Genomic DNA, 8375 nt, shown 5'->3' on the forward strand with positions numbered 1-8375 from the left:
TACTACTCTTCTGATTTTGCCTTTCCAGGAGAGAATATCAGACTCTTGCTGTACAGAAAGTGCACCAGCCTTTGACACAAGTTATCCTCAAGCTTCCCTTCTAACTCAGTGCTTGCAACAAAAAGCAACAGGAAAACTCCATCCCAGACTGTGCAGCAGAAGCAAAATCTCTGGAAAAAAACATGCAAAGGGAGACAAGCAAAACTTACTTCAGAACAAGGATTTGACCCAAGATCTCTTGCCCCCAGAAAACCATCATAAGAAGCTGACTTCAGAGTATTTACAATTCAAACAGCTGCAACATTTCCTACTGGAGATGGGTCATAACATACAATACCCCTAGTGTTAATTGAGCCCATGAGCAAATGGGTTAGCATGACTCCTTAACCTTGCAACCGAGATCCTCAGCTGGGAGTTTAAGTATTTATATGGGATGATTATGTCAGCAGGAAAGGTTGGGAGCAGATGATCTGGGTGCTGTGACTAGAGGGTAAGAACGTGGTTTTGATAAGTCTGGGAACAATGTTCTTGGTTTCAGATCCTCAAAATTAGAATCCTTCTAGTGAAACATTCTGATTGTCGTACTCTGCAGAGAAATGGGATGCCATGTTTCCCCTCCATTTCATAAATCTATTTTTTTGTCTTATTTATTTTATTGAAAATTTTCTGGGGACTAAAAGTTTAATTTTTAGTCAAAAGGTATAGATTTTCAGTACAGATTTGGCTTGGATTTTAGCAGCGGAGTTGTTTAGTTTCAATTGATTCCTGTTTGGTTGGTTGGTTAGTTTTGAGAAAAAGGGGGAAAATATATCAGTCCACTTACTGATTTTAGTCAACAAAATGTACTTTAAAATATGCAGGAATATTTTCATACTTCCATTCGGAAGGTAAAATCCATTCTCCAGTTCAGGCATCCTGTAAGCATTTTACCTTGAAATTATAACTTGCCTTGGAATGATAATTGGGCTAGGTTTCTGCTGAGCTTTAAGTGATTTCATTGGGGTTTACTGGGCAATTGGCTATTTTGCTTCTCCTGAAAAGAATGTCTGCAGTTTCTGTCAGGACGTATATATTTTATCTTTATGAAAAAAAAAAGAAGAAAAAAATCAAACAAAAAATCTCAAAAAAAATCCTGACAATTTTTGAGGGAGAGAAAAGATGATAGTTGGCAATTATTCTAGATATGTGTATAAAATTGCATATAGGTAACTTATTCTAAGAGGAAGTGAAATAGAGAACAGACCTGTAATCTTAGTTTATAAAGCTGGACACATGTTGTATTAGAGAGCCCTCTCAAGTTCCCTGAGGGAATCTAAACACACAATTAGACGTAAACACAAAAAACATCCCCAAGGAAAAACATAATAATAAAAAAGTATTTTTTATAATAAAGAACTATATTAAAAATAAAATTAAAAAAAAGAAAGTTGTGCATTGTATAATAAAAGCACAGAACCCAAGGCAAAAAAGATCCAGTCAATCTTCCAAATGATCTTTATGAGAGTAAAGGGAGAGTTGGTGATTTCACGAGAGACCTCGAGGAGCGAGGTATGTACAGTCTCATTATCCAGCACTGCCTGGACACTAATATCAGGGGTAGGGACAGGCAGACACAAAGACCATCATTTGGCTTGTCATACATAGCTAATAAAGCAGAACTTGAGACTTCTTGCCTCTGCTGCTTCATGTGGGGCCAATTTCTGGCAACTGCTGACTACAGGCACCTGCCAATAATCCCAGGCAGAGCTGGGAGGGGTGTGACTTGTCCTGGCTTTCCAAGCTGCAGAGCTGTGGGGCTGACCCACTGTGCCAAAGAGGAGCATCCCTTGCTGAGCCCTGCCAAATTTCTCTCTGCATCTCCCTCCTATGTGTGTGTATCTCTCTGCAAACAGCAGCCTTAATCCACTTTGCAGGTTCACAATGAAAGAATTTGCTGCCTCCTCTCTAAGAAGAATCCCAGTGTGCCACGGTGAGTGTGTGTTCAAGGGGAGTTTCAGAGTTAGAAAATTTAATTGAGAACTGCATTCTCTTCATGTTAATTTAATAATTAGAGCAACCATCAATGTCACTGGGCCTGTCTGAGCAGAATTTAACCAGTAAATATTCTTACACCAGTCAGCCAAGAGAAAAGGGCTGCTGCAACAATGGCTTCACAATTCAAAGTTCTTGGTTTATGGCTGTGGGTGACACTGTAGTTCTGATAAATAAAATACCTTCTGAGATTAATGGCTAGGCCTGCCCTAGGAGTGCAGGAACACACACAGTGAGTTTCATGTTTAGTGGGCTTCAAGTCTGACACATTTTGTAATTGCAGGGGAAATGGATCCCTCGGATAACTCTCTAAATTACATGGTCAACAAACTGTAACACCAGGACTCCAGAATTTTTAATCATAATAAAAAGTATACCAAGTGGCCATGTATATGATTAGTTTACAGACATAACTAGATGGAATATACAACACTCAGTTCCAATCTATTTATGTAGACAGTCAGGCAATTATATGAAACAAGGGAACTAATTTTGCAGAGTGAGATTTAGTGATTAACAGCAGTGCCTTCATTTAATCTTTAAGCCTATAAAACTCAGTGCTCTGAAATCTACTGAACACACTATTCAAATACCTGTGGCATTATTTTGGGATGCAGTCACTGCAGCTATGATCTACAGAACTAACCTGTGATTGAATAGCCTCATACAGAACTGGTCACCAAATTAGGCTGAGAAAAAAAGCTATTAATATTTTTAGTTCATCACTTTTCCCTCTCTAAAGACAATTTCAGAAAGTTATTCAGGCTGATTCTTGCCTAACTGGTTATCTATTCCACCCCATGCAGATATTTTTCAGAAGTGCTGTTACATTCCAGGCCCATAAAACATACGGTATGTGTAGCATATATAGGCTGTAATTAAAAAGAGACACTTGTGTTGACAAAAAGACAGTTGTTCCCACATAAGTGTAAAGACTGTCTTCTCTACCAATTAAGAATCAGCAGAATATGGGCTTTAATTGTCCTCTTGGGGAACTTGTCTTTTGTATCTATGATAAATACATGATTATAAGGACAAATTATATGAGCAGCAATAATTTCCTAGTAATGTGATCATTAAAAGCCTTCACAACTGTAATATATCAATATTAATTGGGACAGATGATCATTTTACTGACATGCTCAAGTCATTATCCATATTTCAGTACTTCGTGAATACCTGAATAGTCTTAATGATGTGATTTTTTAAAGATTCTTTCTTCAGTGGTCTTAACATTGCTGATTATATAAAAATTATGAAAAAAGAAAAATAAAATAAAACAAATTAGAATCAGTGCAGGGAGTTCTGATCTAAAAGTAAGCAAGATCCAGCAAAATTTCAGTTTCTGTTCAGGCATTAGAACTGTTAATCACAATTATTAAGAAGAAACAACAAAATAAACACTGTCTGCAGGGCCAGAGTCATGTCAAGTCCATGGTCAATATTTGCTTATTAAGAGGACACTGTCACTCAGCTTTGGATGCCAAGCAGTCTCTACAACAACCTGTTGATTCATACTCTTTAGTAATATTCGTTGTACTGCCTGTCTGCTTCAAAGACCTTTTGTCATGAGGGAATAGACACAGTTTGCATGTCCTTTTATTTGCATCCTCAATGACAGTGGACTGGCAAATAATTTTGTTTCCTGCCACAGACAGGCTGTTGAAAAAGCCACGCTGACTTGCAGATAACATGTTTGCAAGAAGAGTGATAAACCTGATAGGATAATATCCTGAAAGCTGAAGTGAAGTGACAGAATATAGCTGCACAACACATTTTGTGTCTGAAAGGGTGTTACAGACTCACTGCCACTGCTCCTGGAGATGTGAATGTCAGGTCTTAGTCTGACTCCTGCCTTGATATCACACCTGCTGATTTTTCTTCTGCTATAGATTCACTTCATGGTTTGATACAAACCAAAGACTGTCCTGACTTCTTGCATTTATTGATAACTATGAAAGAAATACATAAATGCACTAGCTAAGGCTGAAGAATAAACATACAAGTTATGTTTTTATAAAAGGGTCCAGTCTGTTCTGACTGAACTGGACACAACAACCATATTCATATACTTGTTATTACGGCTTAAAGAGTTAATTTTCACTCTTTGTGAGTTGTTTAATAAGACACCAGGTGTCATCACCTGGACAAGGAGAAGGACATTTTTCTTGCTAAGGCAGAAGCTAGTACGGGTGAAAATGTAACTTTTACAATGTGAAAGTATTGCAAAAGTAAAAGTATTGTATAAGTTGTACAAATACTTACAATACAAAAGTATTGTAGAAGTATTAATTGTAAAAGTAACTTTTACAATATAGACTGTGATCATAATGTTTATTTGTGCCCTCCTTTCAGTAGCATGACTGTCAAGGTAAGTTATCTTGACACAAAAATTATAAACAGAGCTAACAAAAACATATCTTCAAGCTCATGCCCATAATTATACACATGTTGACTTGCCATAATAGGAAAACCCCTGTAATAATATGCTGCTGCAATAAAGAAATTGAATATTCAACACAAGAAGAGGTGTAAGTGGCTGTTTCACCCCGAATTGCAAGCCAATGTATCTTCAGAATGGCACATTTACAAACATAAAAGAAGTATTACTTTAAAATTAAGATTTTACAGTTAATTTTCAGTTAACATTCTTTACAGTTAAATATAATTCTAGAGCTCACACAGTAAAGGTAAAAATATTTCTCTTGCTGTGTTATATTCATTCTTTATGGAGGATATCACAGGGTGACACTGTAGGATTGTACTCAGATCTGTGCATCTAATGGGGAGAGATGTCCAAACAGTGTAAAAGAAAAAATCTGTTGATATTAGCATCCAGTTGAATTTAATTAAAATTTAAAATGGTGAGATTTTTCCTGTAGTTTAAATTCAGAATTTTTATTTTTTGGTTTTGAAACTAAGTATTTTGATGTTATTTTCAACTTTGGCATACAATGCAGGCGAAGGGAATTCTGAAGTCTGTTTAATTTGCTCATCTTGGATCTGGAATACTGTGGTTCAGTATCTTCCCCTTCTTGATGAATCTTGAATGCATTGTTCTCATCAAAGTACTTTAATGGTCAGGCTATTAAGGATTGTAAAATCCCATTCTTCATCTTTCCTTTTGGTGTTTTTCCATGTTTTATAAAACATTTTTACAGGAAAAAAAAAATTATTATTTTGTTTATTGAGGGGGATGTATCCTTATGATTTAAATAGGTCAGATGAAGTAGAAAATATCCCAGAGAGTCAGAGAGAGCTACATGTCTCCAGAGTCTGTGACAAAGCCACTCATGTGAGAAAAAGGAATTCTTGGTCCAACAGCAACAGCTGCACAGTTTATTTAATTTGCCTTTTTTAACTTATTCTCTCACAGCTTTGGTAGGACTTTGAACCTATGAATTATCTGTTTTTTGTCAATTATGATCTCTTTGTGTGTGGGAAACATAATAAGTGCTTTTTGTTATCTTTCGTATGCAATAAACTAACAGGATAATCACATATGGTGAAAATGTGGAAATGGTGTGTCAGAGATCTAAACTGATGTCCTTTGGAATAATGGAACTATTGTATTAAGAAAGAATGTGTGATTTCTCCACTATTAGGAAACTGTTCTGTTGGGTATTTACTATGGAATAATATCTCTACTTGTTTTTATTCAATTAATTAAGAGGATCCCAGGAGCTAAAATAGTGTGAATGAAGCCTAATATTATACATTTAGGATGCAATTCTATTAAACTATTCCAGTAATTACACTTATGCTCTGTAGAAAGAACAAAATAAACCAGATAGAAAACTCTGGCTCCAAGAACTTAATACATTTATAATATGATGTAGTGTAAAACTAGAACTTCAAGATATAGTGTCGTGGCAAAACTTCATAATTAATAATTTATTCAGAGCTCACAGGTTGTGTCTGTTAATGAGCACTAGATTGTTAACATTATTGTTATTTTGCCAAAGACAAAATTAGCAGGAAGAAAGAATCATCAAACTAAACATAATTCAAATAGTCATGATACCGTGTTCAGAGCTGATCATGACTTGTTCAAACTTGTCATCATCTATTTCTCCAATTAGATGTTCATTTAAGTGAAATATGGAGAGAGGGAAGCTTTTTAGATTTTCTGTCATACTGTGGTCTGAGACTGATAAACCCCCAAACCTAAAAAATAGCAAGAAGTAAGCAAAAAATAGTTCTGCAGTGTTTTGGATGTAATGTTTTCCTAATTAAAAATAGCATCCACTGCTACTAATGTAGTTTTCATCACTGAAACTTTTTCCAGCTCTCAATCCATATGAGCACAAACAATTCATAAATAAAACATCGCTGGGGATCCAAAAGGGTGTTTCTTCTGTAGGAGTTCTAATAAGGAGCTCAAATGCTGCATGTTGCTAGGCTTATTTGAAACCTGCTGGTGTTCTCTTCTCAGTATGAGAGTATAAAACACTCTCCAAAAAAGAGCCCTTCCAGTGTGGCTGTCTCTGTGGGATGCAGGAAGGTTGTTTGTTACAGGCAAAACTGCCCCCTGTGTCAGTCAGAATTTATGCCCAGTACTATTAAAATCCTTTTTTCCCAGGATAGTGCCATGACTGGCTGGCGTTGGGCACACATCTAACCTGCATTATCATTATTAACATTATCTTGTTAATAATGATAAGCTCACATGGAGCACAGTATCAATGGTTCATCGTGAATACCTAGAATATCTTGACAATCTTGAATATCACTTTTATGACCTGAAGGCAGTGAGATTTGGTTAATGTTGGAGGGATTTGGATATTTGCTTTTCTCTGCACCTCATGTGCTACCTGGAGTGACTCCAGCTGCAGGGCCACTCTCTCATCTGGGAGGAGACCTCTGTCAGGAAGATGCTCTTAAAGGGAGGCAGCCAAATCTGCTCCAAATCTCACTGTGTAGTCAGGATCCTGTCCTGACTTGTCCTTATGGCTTTGTTCCCTTTTTATCTTCTCTTGTCTCTGGTCTTGGTTTCAAAGGAGTCTTTCAATTTTCTCATCTGACAGAGCAATAGAAATAATGCTATAATAGGATGTTCAGAACACTTGTAGAGAAGGGCTGTGTTAAATTCCTGAGAAAGCTGAATTCCTCTGGCTCACTGCTGAAATGTTCTCTGAAAGATAGTGTAGATTCTCCATTTCAATTTTTTCACAAATAAAAAAGAAATTATGCATAATTCCAGAGAAAGAGGGAAGGATGCAGAAATACCTCTCTTACATCTTATGTATTTTATGCTGCAACAATTATTTTAGGGTTTTTCTCTGAGTGGTGAACTTACAGCTAATGAGATATGGTCTCATTAGTCACATTATTTTTTTTCATTATTCAGTAAAAGCCTTATGAAGATAAGTTAAAAAAATATTATTTATTTATTTAAACTAAGGCAAAAGGTGATAAATAGAACTTCCTAGTCTGTGATTAGCATTCCAAAATTTCCCTGTTATCCTCAGAATCATAGGTGTGTCTAACCTCATTGCAGTGGCCAATCACTTTAATTGGCACAGAAATGGAGATAGACAGGATGATCTCAGACTTCCTGAACAATAACCCATCAATTCACTAAAACAGTAACTACCTCTTCTTTCTGAAGGATGTACTGAATATTTATCAAATTTTAATTATATTTGAAAACTTTAAATATACATGCTTAGGACCTTGTCACAGTAACTTCTTTAAAATCTTCCACTGTGATAAAAAAATTCAATTATGCTCTATGGCCATGCTTCCATTCTTAGAATTACCTTCTGGTTTCCCACTGTAATGCAAAATTTTTTTTTTTTTTTTTTTAATTACATCTGGTATGCCTCCACTGTCCTGCAACATTGGTTATGTACACTACACTTCAAAGCTTAAAAGTAACAGGTCTCCTTGAGACAGCATGTACTTGCCATTATGTAATCAGTTCAATAGTATTTTTTACTTTATTTTCAAGAAATTCTTCCTATAAATATCATATATATGTATACATGCACTTATACAAATATGTGTAAAAAGAAATATACCTTTACATACTCATATCCAATTAAGAGAGTTGGCCTATCTGCAAAAAGTACCAGTCACAGGACATATATTTTGTCTCATAATCTGGATTGAAGATTCTGACTTGCTGGACTTTTTAAATTGCATTTTCCAAACTACATAAATTCTGAATCACTGTGTCAGTGAACACCACTAGTTTGTTGTTTTTTTTTTTTTTTTTTTACTCCTATGATCATCTCTTTTTAAGGCTGAAGTTAGCTGGAAACTTTTTAATGTCATTATTCATTTCTACAAAGAGGAATCAGTTGCTGGTTACCTGTTGTCCTAGGACTTTTCTTTAATTT

The 8375-nt window shown here is 35.7% G+C and overlaps 1 long non-coding RNA gene across 1 annotated transcript; it reads left to right on the forward strand.

Moving 5' to 3' along the window:
• The first annotated feature begins 1671 nt into the window (after positions 1-1671).
• Positions 1672-5551, forward strand: LOC135295634 (uncharacterized). The gene is made up of 3 exons (XR_010357768.1): positions 1672-1969; positions 2838-2883; positions 5251-5551. It is a non-coding gene; the product is annotated as an uncharacterized LOC135295634 (long non-coding RNA).
• The last annotated feature ends 2824 nt before the right edge of the window (positions 5552-8375 follow it).

Source organism: Passer domesticus, chromosome 2 (assembly GCF_036417665.1).
Source record: "Passer domesticus isolate bPasDom1 chromosome 2, bPasDom1.hap1, whole genome shotgun sequence".
NCBI lineage: Eukaryota > Metazoa > Chordata > Aves > Passeriformes > Passeridae > Passer > Passer domesticus.